The 18,020-nt window shown below is 35.2% G+C and overlaps 2 long non-coding RNA genes across 2 annotated transcripts; one reads left to right on the forward strand and one right to left on the reverse strand.

The window, feature by feature from the left end:
* Positions 1–5,243: 5,243 nt before the first annotated feature.
* LOC137014497 (uncharacterized) lies at positions 5,244–10,517 on the forward strand. The gene is made up of 3 exons (XR_010893854.1): positions 5,244–5,378; positions 10,098–10,163; positions 10,450–10,517. It is a non-coding gene; the product is annotated as an uncharacterized lncRNA (long non-coding RNA).
* A 4,488-nt stretch (positions 10,518–15,005) lies between these two features.
* Positions 15,006–17,948, reverse strand: LOC137015416 (uncharacterized). The gene is made up of 3 exons (XR_010893964.1): positions 17,906–17,948; positions 15,701–15,940; positions 15,006–15,198 (listed from the first exon to the last, which is right to left on the reverse strand). It is a non-coding gene; the product is annotated as an uncharacterized lncRNA (long non-coding RNA).
* Between the last annotated feature and the right edge of the window lie 72 nt (positions 17,949–18,020).

Genomic DNA, 18,020 nt, shown 5'->3' on the forward strand with positions numbered 1-18,020 from the left:
AAGAAGCTTATTTTTTCAGTTTTATTTCGATAAATATGACAGACATAATAAAAATTGTGTTAATACAATACTGCTTCTACACAAAGACTGTTAATGTTGTAAAAACTGACTCACATGGCATTTTACCATAGTAAAAAAACATTGTCATCACACATCTCTATTACAGAACAAGATAAATACAGAGGATTTACAACAGTATCACTGTTACAGCAGCATTAAATGAACGAAATCTCCAGGGACATTAAATGAACACTTACTTCTGTTTGGTATTTTCGCCGGTGCGAAGGTAAGACGGAACTACTGCTTTGTGGATAGGCGGAAGTTAACCGACATCATGAAAAAGACCTCGTTCGAAGCTATTTGTGTGATAGAAACACCACGTTTACAAAATGTAACAGACTTTATTGTGACTAATCTTTTAATTTGTTTTAACATATTTTTGTGGATGTGATTAAGGTCTGCACTATCTGTCATTTTACAAAGAGGGAGTCTCTTTTTCTGACGGGTATTATGGTGAATCACTGCAGTAATGAACAAGAGAACGTGTTTTCTGAACGTTTACCAGTATAACAGATTATATAATGTTTTTTTAAACTACACACAATGTAGTTACACACAACTAAACACAATGTTTTTTAGACTAGTTATGGACAGGTACAACTACAACCAAAGACTATAGACCTTATTTACCAGAGAAACAAGCGCGCCGCCATCTTTATAAAATTGTCTTTGAACTTCCGTTTCGCGGTAGCTCTGTACATTTCTATGGCATCGCTGTCAAAGAATAATTAGTTGGTTAAGTGGATTTACTTGTTGTAGAGTTAATGAAAGTTATCATGAGTTTTCTCTTAAAACCTGTTCACAAAGCTGCTGAGACACACTTTTACTAAGGAACAGACTGAAGTCTTAAGCTAAGAGTAAGGGCGGGGCTGACCTCGTTGCTATGGAGTAAACACACATGATTGGCTGATGGGGGAGGAGTCAGTGATTTAATCATAGAAATATTGTCGAATGAGGTGTCATGTTTCCATATTAAAATAAAGGTTTTAAAATACAAATGTTGCATTATTCAAATAAATATGTTTTAATAAAAATGTTGCCATATTCAAATAAAGGTTTTAAAATGTAGGCTAAGTGTCACTAATTAAACTAGTATATATACAATTGTCCACCTCTTGGATGTCTGTATCTCAAGGGAATGCAGAATTCAAGCGACATTTTGACAAAGTTTTATAAACAAAGTTTGGGAGAAACGCATTCAAATGTTCTTTCTAATCAGCTCAAGAGGAGGAATAAATACACCGACGAGAGCCGACTCACCACCAGTCCACTCCACCAGTATTCTGCATCCCTCCGCCACCCCGCTCCTCTCTCTCGGCTGGGGATACGGAGATAACTTTGGGTTTGGAGAACTTCGGCACACCAAATACGCTTATTATATATTTTATTACTCTATTCAATCATTTGTAAGTGTGAACTCATGACAACCATTGCCACAGGTAATCAGACAATATTTATTTTGCCGTCTCATCGTAGATTCAAATAGATAACATTGAACAAAGGTTCTGTTAATGTTATTGCAGAAACGTTTGTTCATAGCGTTGAGATAACCTTGACAGAACGTTCCCTGTTAGCTGGGTAGATTAAAACTGATGATAACTGACACTGGTCTGGTGTTCCTGTCACTGTGTAGATGGAATTAAAATGCAATAAAAGTAGTTTAAGAGCAGAATTCACTAAAGCATTACTAATATAAATCACTGCTGTAGAGGAAACAAGTGTTTGTCTTGAGTGACGACATGAAGAGTCAGACTGAACACTAGTAATGAACACTGATGTTACCTGAACCAAACAAATGCATCTCAATCTCATGGATAGTGGATCCTTCTCTTATGCCATAATATCCAAGTGTTTGATCATCCATCAGGAACTCTTTTACTGTGAGTCTGAGCCCTGAAAAACAACAACTACATGAGAAACAGCAAACATCAACAGTGAAGACGAATCTTTTCATCATCAAGAGGAGTTTCCTGTATGTTAATTAGCAACATTTTTACTACAGACTGCCATTTTCTGGCTGATTCTGATTTCTGATTTGTTCGTGTGATCTGCTGATACCGATTTTCTTTCTAAAAACTATTATTGACAACATATACAAACAAAAATAATATACTTTCCTTCAACACAGTTTTATTTTCATTAAAAACACACAAGTAAAAAAATCAGTAATAAAATAAGAACAAATTGCAAACAAATAAATTCAACAGAATAAACAGAGCTAAAGTGAACAGTTAACTAACATGAGCTAACCATGAGCAACACATTTGTTACTGTATTTACTAATCTTCATTAGTGTTATTTAATGTAAATTCAGTTGTTCATTGTTTCTTCATGTTAGTTCAACCAATGTTAACAAGATTTGAATAATGTATTAGTAAATGTTGAAATTAACATTAACAAAGATTAATAAATGCTGTAGAAGTGCAGTTCATTATTAGTTCATGTTAACTAACGAACATTACTGTAAAGTGTTACCATGAAATTAAAATAATCAAATGTAAATAACACTGGATAGTCTTCATTGTAAAAATTAAATACAGATTAATGCTTTAAATTAAAGTTATAAAACATTCAGTCAAGAGCATGTTAATCATGACAGCATCATGTTTATTAGGCTGCTGTCACTTTAAGAGCTTATTCACTGATCCAATATACTGTTACACATCACGCGTTATCTTTCTTCGCTATTTGACAATCCAAAACTTACTAGTATTTAACTGAATACTTGCCAAGAAGGGCATTTTGACATAATCTTATATGTATTTGACTGTTTAAGCTCATTTTTGTACTCACAAGGATACGGAAAGACTGAACGCTCGGTCACTGATCCGGGCCGATCATGAGGCAAATCGACCGATTCTAATCCCTGGCCGGTCGATCGATTTGAAATATCTCCAGAACATCCAGGTTCAAGCTCATGAACAGATTCATACTTTCTGTCACAGTCACCTCGTGGTTCCTGCGCCCTGTGAAAACATCAGTGTCATTTCATCATTAACACGGGTTTATTGTAGCCAATTAACACTTCGGTAAAGTTGGTTTTATATTCGCACATTCGGACTTCTGATAAATTCCAATAAATGTGCAATAAATTAATGTTTGCATTTGACTACAAATATAACAGTAAATGATGGTTAATTTTCGTTATTTCATACAATCTTCTTGATCAGATCTGATTAATCGACATTCAGACGTTTATAAACTTTTCTTTCATATTTAAATCATAGTTGTTTCTGAATCACAGAGCGGTGACGTGATCGACTCACGTTCATCATCAGGACAGAATCTTCTTCTGAACTCTTTCACAGTCATGATCTTCATCTCCTCCTCTGAATCCACACACACTCTTCTCTCACATTTTCCATCCTCATCTTTTATAATAACACTGCAACTGATTTTGAACGATTTCTGAATTAATGTACACTTCTAAATGAATATTGAATCAATGTAGCGCAGTCCGTCATGCTCCGCCCACTTTCCCAAAGGTGTTTCTTCCTCTTCTTCTTCGTTGGTGTTTAACGGACGTTAGCATCTGATTTGCTGCATTACTGCCACCTTCTGTTCTGGATCCCGTTTATTTCACAGTCGCTCGTCCAGTCTTGTTTCCTTTAGAAAATGAAATAGACATTCACTCCCTTGTCTGCTCTCTGTACTCTCTAAAATACTCTCTAATATACATGTAATATACATGCTCTTACTGCTCCTACAAACTCTGAAGCTCTGATATCATAGTTTTGATGCTGATCGACAGGAAATACACCCATAATCTAATCTTAACCTTATTAAAGCTATATAAATATTAATACAAAGGTGTAACACTAGCTCCTATCTAAGTCCTGAAAGACATCTCATGACATTTATCACTTATGCATAGTTTATATGTTGTCAATTTTCCATCAAAATATACTCCAAGGATCTTTTTCAAGTCAATTCCCACACAATATTTCCAGGATCAGCTTCATTCAGGTCTGGAGGGACGAGTGTTTTCATCATGATTTCATCACAGATCCTCTGATCTGTCTTCATATCTCTGATATCTCATGATGAACGAGCTCAAACTGTGTGATTGAACAGGAACTGAATTCAGTGACCTTTGACCTGAGAGTGTTTGATTCAGAGACTCTTACTTTCGTTCTGTCGAGTCTGTGATCAAACTCTGATTCTAGTTATGGATTATTTCACCTGAACCGTGTTCATTTCCTTTGCTTTCTTCAGTTCATGATCATAAAGAGTTAAACATTTAATGATCTGTGAGTATTTCACACATTTATACACTAATTCTGTAAAACTATTCTGTCATAATTATACAAAAAAAAAAAACAATGCATTTATTTCAGGAAACTGATTTATTAATAAATAAACAAGTTATAGACATGAGAATAAAACACTCATCAATCACTGCAGTGAGTTTAAAATATTATTGACAAAAAACACTAATTTCTGTCCATTTTAGTGTAAACACAAAGTTTCTGAGAACTTCTACACTATATATGATGTGTTTAAGTATCAATAGTGATTAATGTGTTCACTTTAAAGACCCGGATGATGCTCTGAATCAACAGAAAAACTGAAGCTTCATTCACTCGACTGATTTAATTATGCAGATGAGGGGCGGAGCTTCAGACGCCAATGATGAATGACAAAATAACATTATAAAACTCGTACACTACACGGATCAGTACATAGTACATGTATAAGTGCATAGTGTCTAATCACATACAGTAGTGTACAGTGTGTCATTTGAGACACAACTTCTGACATTTTCATCACAAAGTAGACAGTCCAGTATTAATGCTCAGGACAGAGAACTGTCAATCATACAGCGTGTGTCATGTGATCATCAGTCAGAGAAAGATCAACAATAACACAATTATGAAGCACAAAAAATGTAAACAAACCAACATTCTGTAAATCACTGTACAGTAAAAGATATGATGATAACGGCCTGATTCTGAGATGTTGTGCTGATGTTTTGAGAACATTATTGAAGAACATTGAATGAATGTTGTATTAACGTTACTGATTGTTCATAATGTTGAGATAATCTTGACAGAACGTTCTCTGTTATCCGGTTATAATAGTTAAAACAGTCAATAAATACTGATGAGAGTTTCATCCGTCGTTCAGAGAATCGTGTTGATTCTCACGTTTAATGACTCGGAGGTTTCTCGAGCTCCCTCATTGGTGGAGGCATGTCTATAGAGTCAGACCTTGGCAACGGAGAATCAACTTCTAGCCCTTCATCACATGGAGAACCTTCGGGATGTGGAAGAGAACAACACAAGATCCGTCAGAAACTGACCAGAAACAATATTTCAGTAAGTTTTACACTCGTCATAAAGCTGATGCAAAAACTTGAGAAAATGAGATCCAGGCAGTCCAGCAGTGATTATGTCAGAGATTACATTTGAATAACAAATGTATTCATTAAAAATTATAGAGACAAACAAATGAATTAAGTTATTAATAGTTAATAATAGTGTTGTAAAATCCAGAGTATTGTATCTAATAGATGAAGATCAGAGTATACAGAAAGAAGGAACAATAATTAAGACATTTGCAGAATGAGAAGAAGCAGAAGAGCAAAGGAGAAATCTAAACTATCAACGACTCAGTCCATTTTATACCATAAGAATAGGGAAATTTACATCCCAGTCAAACTCATGTTTTGTTCTAATAAGAAAAGGTGAAATGATTTATCCATTATGTCACAGACTGGTCAAGTGTCTAATATAGATACAGGAGTTGTTTTGACTCCCTTAAGGGAATTTTGCAAATCTTACATTATTACATGTCAGCAGAAATAATAGAAAATCATCATTGCTTCAGTACTTGGCAGGGGTCCAATATCTAATCACAAACGTGTCGACATGACCTGAACACTGAAACACTTGAAGAACAGTTGAATATAGCAACATACTCTTAAAGATAAAATAAGAATAACCATAAGGGTACAATAATGCGGAACTCCTAAAGGGACGTGGTGGAAAAAACAATAGGAAGGAAGGAAATTTTAAGTGCTGGTGAAAAAAAAAAATGGGATGGGACGAATTTTTTTTTTTTTTTTTTTTCAAATCTTTTGCGTTCCCTCGCAAAGTTATAATCGTTCCCTTGCTGTGAGCTCGGACAAACACTTCCTCTTTAATCTCCCGCTGGCTGGCAGTAGTGTTTCAGTATAGTTATATACGTTAATAATGCACACAAATAATGCGCGGCTCTTAGAGTTTGAACTTGTTGGACTCAAATATAAAGAAATGCAGTCAGTGCTTATGTCAAGCAGTTCAGTAAAGTTGGCAATATATTCGAGCTTCCCCGATTTAATAACTCGTGAGCTAAACGTTGTTAAAACACAAATGCAACTATTTCCAATCATAGTAACCTAGACAACAAGCTACAACAACCCAATTTTCCTCAAATATGCTTTATAATAAATTGGTCTCTATGAGCAGGCGGCGGAGAAACACGTCTGAAGGGACCGTCTGAAAAGTGCAAAACCCGAAACCCTTTTATATTACGAAAAATACTCAATAACTAGGGTGACCAGACGTCCCGTTTTTCCCGGGACAGTCCCGTATTTCAGCTCTATTTGTAGTGTCCCGACTTATTAAGAAAAAAATAATGTTTTGTCCCGTATTTCATCTTTCAACTGGGTGATGGAGTTCTGTCACACAAGAACAGCCTAATCAATTCGTCATAGAACAAAGTTACCATTCAATCACAATTCGTTATCGATTAGTGAAGGCGGGATAGGCGTAATCACGCTGAATAACACAGACCGGAAGCCTCTCTCTCACGCACTCTCTCTCTCTCTTTCGCGCGATCAGTTCTCCTCGTGCCTGAATGGTCAAATGCACACATAGTTTTTCAAAATGTCCATCGTGTGGAGTATCTCACGTAAATACAGTCGGTTAAGTGGACGTAAACAGGTGGGTAAAAACAGGAAATGTGTCAGTATATTACATCCATGGATTCGGTCTTAAAGGGACAGTAGCCTAATTAAATATTTGTCAGTATATTCAAATGTGAAAAAACAAGTTTAATCTCTGTCGTATTGTTTGTAACTTGTTTGTAAATTTCTTTTTATATAACAATATATAACAAATATTTATATCTACACTGCCTTCCAAAAGTTTGGAAACGCACCTAGAAAAGTGGGGCTTTGGACAATATTGGCATGAATCCTTTTTAATTTGTGATAATTTTGCACTGGTAAGGGACAACACAAATTATGAAAACATATTTTATTACATAAACAGTTTATACATAGAAAAAAACTTAAATTTTTGATTCATCAAAATATCCAGCATTAGCAGCTATCTGACCTAAACTGGGTTCTAATTATTTCATTGTATTCTAAACTTAATTGGCAATCAATTGTTGAAGCTATTAAGGTGTGCTGACCCAAAAATCTTTTACAAACCTGGGCCAAGTTTAAACCAGTAACCAGGCATCACAGCTGGCAAAGGGGCATGTCTGACTTTGACATGTATATATTGCCATTATTATGTAATGAAATGAAATGAACACATGAAAATTATTATTGCTGGATAATGTCAAGTTACTGTAATGTATTTGCACCAAAAAATTATAAGGATTTATGCTGATATCGTCCAAAACCACACTTTTCCAGGGGTGTTTTCAAACTCTTAGAGGGCAGTGTATATATATATATATATATATATATATATATATATATATATATATATATATATATATAGTGAAATAAAATTTCTTATATCATGGTCATATTGCGCACTCGTCCCGTATTCCACCATGAGAAATCTGGTCACCCTATCAATAACTTCACTGTAACACACTGTACTGTCACCAAATTTAGTTCCTACATCACTGCTCTCCTGCTGGTTATAGGTACTACAACACTTCGTATGATAAAAAAAAATGCATAACTTTTATGATTATTAAATAAAATCAATAACTTCACTGTTATTAGTAAAAATATTACATAAATTGTAATGCCATCAAATCCAGTAAGCAATTATCATGCAAAAGCTGTTGTAAGTAAGCTGTGTACCAACATCATTTGTGTAAAGAAGGCCTGTATGTGCTACTTGTCAAACTAAGTGTTGTAGTACCTATAACCAGCAGGAGAGCAGTGATGTATGAACTAAATTTGGTGACAGTACAGTGTGTTACAGTGAAGTTATTGAGTATTTTTCATAATATAAAATGAGCAAAAGGGTTTCGTGTTTTGCACTTTTCAGACGGTCCCTTCAGACGTGTTTCTCCGCCGCCTGCTCATAGAGACCAATTTATTATAAAGCATATTTAAGGAAAATTGGGTTGTTGTAGCTTGTTGTCTAGGCTACTATGATTGGAAGTAGCTGCATTTGTGTTTTAACAACGTTTATTTCACGAGTTATTAATCCGGCAAGCTCGAATCTGTGAATATATTGCCAACTTTACTGAACTGCTTGACACAAGCACTGACTGCATGTCTTTATATTTGAGTCCAACAAGTTCAAACTCTAAGAGCCGCGCATTATTTGTGTGCATTAATAACGTATATAACTATACTGAAACACTACTGCCAGCCAGCGGGACATTAAAGAGGAAGTGTTTGTCTGAGCTCACAGCAAGGGAACGATTATAACTTTGCGAGGGAACGCAAAAGTTTTGCGAGGGAATGCAAAAGTAAAAAAAAATAAATAAATCCTCCCATCCCAATTTTTTTTTTCCACCATGTCCCTTTAGGTACGGAAGAGGATTAGGGCCTAATCTCGAGATTAAAGTTAAATTTCGAGAAAAAAGTCGAAATAAAATGTTGAGAATAAACTCATTAAATTACGAGAAAAAACTCGTTAAATTCCAAGAAAAAAGTCGAGATAAAATGTTGAGAATAAAGTCATTAAATTATGAGAAAAAAGTCATTAAATTAAGAGAAAAAAAGTCGTTAAATTATGAGAACAAATTCGTAATTTAACGAATTTGTTCTCGTAATTTAACGACTTTTTTCTTGAAATTTAACTTCGGTAAGGTTGGTTTTATATTCGCACATTCGGACTTCTGATAAATTCAGACTTTCCAATAAATGTGCAATAAATTAATGTTTGCGAATTTTAAGTAGCGACATGATATTGACAACCAACGATTGTCAACTTACAACATTTTTCACAGTCGATCAAAATAGGCAAGTATTGTTTTAATGGCATATTTACTTGTGAATGTCCACTGAATGTCCAATGTAGTGTGATTAACAAGGCTATTGAATACGGATGTCCGAATGTGCGAATATAAAACCAACTTTACCGAAGTGAGTTTTTTCTCGAAATTTAACAACTTTAATCTCGAGATGGTTTTATTTTTTTATTATTGCTTGGCCCTAATCCTCTTCCATACTATAACAAGTAAATACTTAAAAATATGATGAGAATTAATATATGGAGTAGGAGTACATGAACATATGAAATCAAAAGTAATATTGATAAATCATAAGCCATAAATGATTAACATAAATATGAATAAAATGCATGAATATGAATATTGACAATTTTGGATCCACCAAAAGCTGACACTTGTCTGATGTGATTTATAGCGTACAAAATAATGTAACAGAGAATTTAGTTTGGAGCAGAATTCCTAATATAAAAGCAACAGATGTGAAAACATGATGATCAGACTGAGTATAGAAACGAATCCTTAAATAATAAAAACTGTAATTTCATTTACATTTTTCTCGCTTCTGATGAATAATAACGCCGTTTCTGACGCCACAAGAACCGAGAGTTTGACGATCCTCCAGTCGCTTGTTTTCGTAGACAAGCTCGTAATGTCCATCTGTGAGAAACAGCGACATCAGAGCATATTTTAATATCATTTTCACACGACAGTAACCATAGAAACAGAGCTCGACTCACATCCATCTTCAGGACAGAATCTTCTTCTGAACTCTTTCACAGTCATGATCTTCATCTCCTCTGAATCCACACACACTCTCCTCTCCTCTCCATCTTCAGCTTTTATCATCACACTGCAGCTCATTTTGTGTTGATTCCTCTTCTTCTTCTAATCCTGTATAGAGTCGTGTTACTGCCCTCCTCAGTCCAGCAGAAGAACTCCGTCCAGTATCTCCTGCTGCAGACCCGGTGTGTATCCATTCAATGACATTAAGCATGACATAAAATTTTGCTTTTTGTACATCATGATATCTTACACATATATGAACAGAAAAGTGACTTTATTTAAAAGGATTGTTGTTAAATATTGTAGACATCGATCCGATCAAAATCCATGTAAAAACAACTCATGTTTAACAAAAGAAAATGACTTAGCGCAAATATGACTGTTTATTGAAGATATTACATTGCTGTATATGGACGAGTCATAAACCTCTCAGATTTCATCAAAAATATCTCAATCTGTGTTCTGAAGATGAATGAAGGTCTTACGGGTGTGGAACGACATGAGGGAGTGATTAATGACAGAATAATGCATCAAGAAGACCAAACTCTGACACTCCTGATTAACCCTCCAGCTGCACATCAGCTCTTCATTACACCTTCATGGACAGATCTGGGCACAAATGTCCAATTTATTTATTAAAATAAATCTTATATCACTATTTTCAATTTTTCAACCATTTTCAACTATGAGTTTATGCATTTTTTTGTTATTTTTGAATTTATTTACCTCCAAAAGTACCATATTTTTATGTGAAATATGCTTATTTATTATGTTGTTATGTTAAAGGGATAGTTCATCCAAAAATGAAAATGTGATGTTCATCTGCTTACCCCCAGTGCATCCAAGATGTGACTAACCAAGACTAACCACATGCTCAAGGCAGACATAGTGGTGTTTTAGAGGTAAAAAATGATATAAATACTGTTCGGTTTCTCACACAAACCGATCGTTTCGTGTCTTAGGACATCAATGTGTCGTCACGAGCCGCAGGGTTTAATTTGGATTTGTCTGTGCATGTTTTTTTGACTCTTATAGACGAAGTTCCCATTGCCACACATTATACGACTGACAGACGGCAACGGTTGGAGTTAAAAATCATCATTTGTGTTCTACTGAAGAAACAAAGACACCTACATCTTGGATGCGCTGGGGGTAAGCAGATAAACATCACATTTTCATTTTTGAATGAGATTGTTTATGAGATCTGATCTACTGCCCATTAGAAATTCACTCACTTTACTGTAGTCAATCTCAACTATACCTGATCACACTATCAATATATTTATGATCACACTATCAATATATTGATCAAGATTATGAGAGACTGAACTACATTAAACAACATTATTCACTGGACTCCAGCTGAGGCTGCTGCATATCCAACAGCAGATTATCCATAGAGCGAGTGGGAACTTTATCATCATCTTCTGACAATAATAGGACTGTGAGAGATGATGAAGAACAGAACAACAAAAGATCCGTCAGAAACTCAATGATATTGAATCTTGAATCTTGTGTGAAGGATCAATAATTCAAGATGTGTTACACTCATCATAATACAGTTTATATTAATATTGTGTAAGAGATCTGTGGGATAATTCTTCATTTCTGTCAGTTTTTATATGAGCATGTTTTACACTATATGTGTTCATCAGAAAGATCAACAATAACACGATTATGAAGATCAAAACTCAGTGAAAATGAACAACATTCTGTAAATTGTATGAAATCATGTACAGTAAAGCATATGATGATAACAGCCTGATTTTGAGAAACAGGTTCCCAGATAACACAGAGATGTTATAAGAATGTTTTACTAACATTCCCAATAGGTTATGAAAACATTATTTATGAACTTACTCATCATGAAGCTCCAGAGCATAATGAATTTGTGTCGAATCAGCGGTTCGGAGCGCCAAAGTCACGTGATTTCAGCAGTTTGACGCGCAATCCGAATCATGATTCGACACAAAAGATTCATAACGCTCTGAATCTTCCTGAAGCAGTGTTTTGAAATCGGCCATCACTAAATAAGTCGTTATTTTGTTTTTTTGGCGCACCAAAAATATTCTCGTGGTTTAATAATATTAATATTGAACCACTGTACTCACATGAACTGATTTAAATATGTTTTAGTACATTAATGGATCTTGAGAGAGGAAATGTCATTGCTCAGGCCTCACAGAGCCATCGGATTTCATCAAAAATATCTTAATTTGTGTTCCGAAGATGAACGAAGGTCTGCGTTCACACCGAACGCGTCTGGGGCGTCTGATTTACATGTGTAAACGCGCATCTAGGTGTCCTGCGGCGCGAATCAAGCATCTAGCGCGGCGCGAATCGGCCGTTGACGCGCGAATGGCGCGGCGCGAATTGAGCGTTCACGCGGCTGACGCGCGAATTGAGCGTCTGACGCCCAAACGCCCGAGTTGAAAAATCTGAACTTTGGCGTAAATTCGCGGCGCGTTAACCAATCAGGGACTCTGCTTTGGTAGTAACGTGTTTATGATGTGATCAGTGGTGGAGACCAGAACAAAGATGTCGCTGTGTGTGGCCACCCTGAGCTCTATGATGTGTCATTATATTTTTATCGAGACAGGAATAAAAAGACCTTGCCTGGAAGAGAATAAGCGAAGAAATCGGACAATCTGGTTAGTTGTAAAACTTTTTGCATGATTTTAGCCATTGATACTAGCCCACCTTCAAGTTAGCAAAAGTCGGCCGGCATAACCGAGTTAAATTGCCGCTACAGGTTTCCAACTGACGAGATTATGTGTTTATTCAGAGGATCTGTGCAGAAAGAGATGAAAGCCCCTCTCATGACGCGAATTCGCGTCTGAACACACTTTGTTTAGACGCGCGAATTGAGCGAATTTTACGCGCGTCTAAAATGTTCAAGCGTCCAACTAGACGCGTCTGGCGCGAATTTGACGCCCCAGACGCGTTCGGTGTGAACGCAGTTCACACCAGACGCGACTTGCGCGAATAAATCGCGCTATTCGCGCGTAGTTGGACGCTTGAACATTTTGAGTTTACTCGCTTCATTCGCGCGTGAAAATCCCTTCACAACAGACGCGAATTCGCGTCATGAGAGGGGCTCTCCCGCTCCTTTATGTGTCCCAGACTCTCCCACTGCTTTCTGCACACTTCCTCTGAATAAACACAACTTGTCAGTGGGGAAATAATTGTAAATTACAGCGAATAAGCTCAATTGGTCGTCTTTAGTTGGCTTGTAGTCTTAATATGTATATATATATATATATATATATATATATATATATATATATATATATATATATATATATATATATAGCTAAAATTGAGTAAAGACCGTTTTTTACAACTTATCAGATTGTCCGACCTCCTCACTCACTTTCTTTCAAACACGATCCTTTTTATTTCTGTTTCTATAAATGTATCAAGATGTATAGCGACAATGATTTTGTCCTCCATTGTTGTTTCGAATTTCTGCCTCAGCTCGCTACATCACGTCACTACTAGAGCAAGCTCCTGATTGGTTAACGCGGCGCGGAAATTCGCCAAAGTTCAGATTTTTCAACTTGCGCGATTCGCGTCATTCGCGCCGCTTCATTCGCGCGAATCGCGCCGCAGGATGTCAATTCGCGTCTTTGCATTGACTTAACATGTAAATCACTCGCGTTTACCGCTTCATTCGCGTCCGGTGTGAACGCACCATAAAGCACACTCACAGCTGCCTGCGTCGAGGTCAGGAATGGATAATCTTATTAATTCCTCAACCGTGGTGCTCCTGAATCCCTCCTCTGACTCTGACACAGACACATTTATGATCCTGCCCTGCAAGATTTCCTGAAAATTGACCTGGTAACTCATTTTCAATGTGCTCGAATCTTTCCAGAATGAATTTATCATTTGAGATGTGAACAGATGTGTGCATAACTAAGATGTCGTGGTTAGTTTCACTTTCCAGTAGAGTAGATCATCACACCGCTCACATTTACACCGGCCAGAGACACACCAGGATTACAGTCATACGTCCAGATTACACACACACACACACACACACACACACACACACTGAAAGTGAAAGTTTTCTGAAGATGTTCTCACCCTCAGGTCACCACAGATGTAGATGAGTTTGTTTCTTCATGGGAACAGGTTTTGAGGAATTCAGCATTACAGCACATGCTCAGCTCAGTCCTGTTGATTCCTGCAGTGAAGTCCATCGTGTCTGAATCAGGAGAGAAAAACGCACAGGTCAAACACTGTTCACAGATCAGTTCTAATGAAATATATGGGTGGATTTTGATGTGAGAAGACAACTTTCACTGGATCAAGCATTATTATAGACTATGTTCTCATTTTGAAAGATGTTACGGTAACACTTGTGTATAATGCATTATATAAGTATATTTATAATGCAGTAATTATGATTTGTAATGCACTGTATGATCTCATTAATAATTGTGAACACAATTATAATACATTATAATACTCATCTATTCACTGAACACACCTTTAGAAAGATTAAAACACATCATAAAAAACAATTTCAGAATCTGTGAATCTATTTTAACTTTGGTTAGTTATTTATGGAAAGATATAATGCATTATAATGTACATTATGAATACATTATAGTGCATTATGTATAAGGGCTTTAAGTAACGTGTTACATGTATTATATTTGGGTTGACTAAACTTAATATTTTGAGACAGCACAAACACTCACTTTTTTAAGTTGAAACAATTTTTTTTTTACAAAATAAATAATCATATAGAGTAATCATAACTGACGTGATGTTAAAGCAAACTGGAATGGATGAATTTACTTGTACAAAAACTGTTTATCCATTGAAAGACAAAGGGAAAATTCGACAAAATAAAAATATTTCCCATTGCACGTATGATTTAATATTTGCATATGAATGTACAGAAACATACAGGAAATGCACAGAATGTCAAAACTAAACCCTTAACTTTATAAACCATAAAAATTCATGATAAATTATTTTTGGGAACCATTTTACATTAGGATGACTTCAGAAGAGAATATATGATAGTGAATGTTGATGGTAGTCAAATGTAAAGACACTTTAACTGATGACAATATGAATATATTTCTGTGGATCATATGAAGATGTGGTGTTCAATCTGTTGCATCAGAGCCAAATGTTCAATAAACTGAGTCCTGGACATTTCTTTATCTTCATCATCGTCATCTTCAAAGGTAAGTGTTTCTGTGAGAGATGACGTGAAACAAAACAGAAGTTTCCTGAGATCTCGGTACCTTTAAAAAGCTGCTGTCCGTAACTTTTTTGTGTTCAAAATTTACAAAAATTATATAATGAGCGAGTACATCATGAATCTATTTTCCAAACCGTGTTTTTGTCTTATCCTGAATCACTACGATACACCTATATTAAGTGTTTATATTGGGACTATTTTAGACTGGATCGGGTCATACCGCTGCGGAGGATCACAGTACTATGGTGTGATTCGTCATTCACATAAACAGAGAGAAGTAGTTCCGGCTACAATGTTCTTCCGCAAAAAACATGCAACAGTTCAGTTTATTATTAACCGCTAGAGCACCAAATGTTACAGACTGCAGCTTTACAGGCATTTTTCTCTCTTTACAATAAAGTTTCAATTTATATTGTCATAAAATGAAGCACAAAAAATGTGTATGTGTATAAAAGCTGTAAACATGGAATAATAAACATATTCGTAACACAAAACCTCTAATAGGCCAAGAGTATGCATGCATTTGTGGATTTCTGACTCAAAACTGGCCTTCTGTCACTTGCCCATGAGAAGAATGAAACTCGATTTTCACTGTAATGGAGGCTGAAATGAAAAGCTCAGTTAGTTTAAGACTAAAGAAATGCTTTAATTAATGTCAAATACGTGTGTAATTCATACTTCCCATTTGTTTCGTGAAATGATTCACTGTTTCGAAACGCCACACTCTGGCGACCCCTGCTGGACAGAACGGTGTAAATACAAGCCAAAACATGCATGAAATCACCTTTTACAAACCTACTGCTAATGATCTATTGAAGGTGTGATCAATTTAATGCAATTAACAAATCATACAACACTATTGAATATGAGGGCTCTTTATAATATGTGTTATTTTATTAAACTGTAGGGTTTGTTTTGTTTGCTTAATGGAGAGCTTGATTAATCAAACCAATAAGACACTCTTAATTTAATCCAGAGCCATGAAAAACATGAAAAGATTAGAGGATTTGTGTTACGAATATGTTTATTATTCCATGTTTACAGCTTTTATACACATACACATTTTTTGTGCTTCATTTTATGACAATATAAATTGAAACTTTATTGTGAAGAGAGAAAAATACCTTTAAAGCTGCAGTCTGTAACATTTGGTGCTCTAGCGGTTAATAATAAACTGAACTGTTGCATGTTTTTTGCGGAAGAACATTGTAGCCGGAACTACTTCTCTCTGTTTATGTGAATGACGAATCACACCATAGTACTGTGATCCTCCGCAGCGGTATGACCCGATCCAGTCTAAAATAGTCCCAATATAAACACTTATTATAGGTGTACCGTAGTGATTCAGGATAATACAAAATAATACAAAAACAATTCATGTACCTGTGCTCTAAAATAACACAATATATGTAGTTTAGTTGAATATTAAAGCACTTCCAGAGAGAAAACAAGCATTTGGTCACTTTTAAAACTATAAATGGTCCTTATATAAAATATATATCCCTTATACATACTTTTATAAAAGAATGAATTAAATCTTTATTTCAAACTAGAACTATTAAAAGAAAAGAAAATATGTACATAACATTAACAGAATTAACAACAAAATTTTGACATATTACTTCAAAAATCCTGTTCAAAAAGAGATAGACAGAAGCTGTAGCTTATCAGACCCTCTGAACTTACCAAACCAAATCACAATCAAACAAGACAAATCAGAAATACCATTTTAAGTTCTTTTAAACTACTTTATCTAGCTATTAATATAAGAACAGAAACAACAATCAAGCATCATTAACAGCAGTGTTGAATTATCTCTCCCTCCTCACTTCTGTACTTATCAAAAACAAATCTATTTACCTTTTTTAAAATAGCAACATATTTACACTTTGTTTGATCGATTAATTCAAATTATTCCACAAAAACACCCCATGAATCAGCTGTTTATTTTTTGCTTTATAGATCATTTGTGCAATTTTAATTTCTACCAAATCTTTAAACTTTAAAGTGTGTCATTTTAAACACAGTAAACTGGTATTCTCATGATATCCTATACTTTGTTTACTACTTGCTCTTTTTTGTATTGTGTTTAATGTCTGTAAGGTGGTTTTGTACTAAAAAGAAATTACAGTAACACATAATGATCATATATATATATATATATATATATATGTTATTGATATGGATCACCAGTTCATGTTATTATAAGGAACCACAATGTTTGTCTTCATAATCTTTCATCATAACTTGCTTCAGAAACACGTTTCTTCTCAGTCTGTGAACTGTGTTGTGTTAAAATGATCAGTAACACTTTATTCTGATGATCCACTTCAGATATTTCACTGACTGTGAGTAAATTCATAACCACATGTCAAATTATTACTAACTATACTGATACTGTAACGAGAGTTAGTTTATGTTCCTGTAGTAAAGTTACTCATAGTGATCAGAGTGTCAAAGTATTGAAATCAAGTTCTCATATATTCTCTGTGAACTTTATGGATCTTCATTAAAGGTTTAATATTGAGTTTCTCCTGCAGTTCAGATCAAGTGTTTCTGGTTCAGTGTGATCATTATCAAACACTTTACTGTGAGACATCTGAACACAATATATGTGAACATTTCAGTGAGATCACACTTTACCTGATCACATCACAGTATCTATATATTTATTATATATTTTTATATTTACTGAATTACATTATGCAACACGATCCACTGGATTCCTCCTGCTGCATATCAGCCACTTTTTCCATAGATCCAGTCCTGGGAACTTCATCCTCATAATCACCAGGAATGTAGACTCTTGGATTTC

The sequence above is a fragment of the Chanodichthys erythropterus genome, chromosome 24 (assembly GCF_024489055.1).
Source record: "Chanodichthys erythropterus isolate Z2021 chromosome 24, ASM2448905v1, whole genome shotgun sequence".
Taxonomy (NCBI): Eukaryota; Metazoa; Chordata; class Actinopteri; order Cypriniformes; family Xenocyprididae; genus Chanodichthys; species Chanodichthys erythropterus.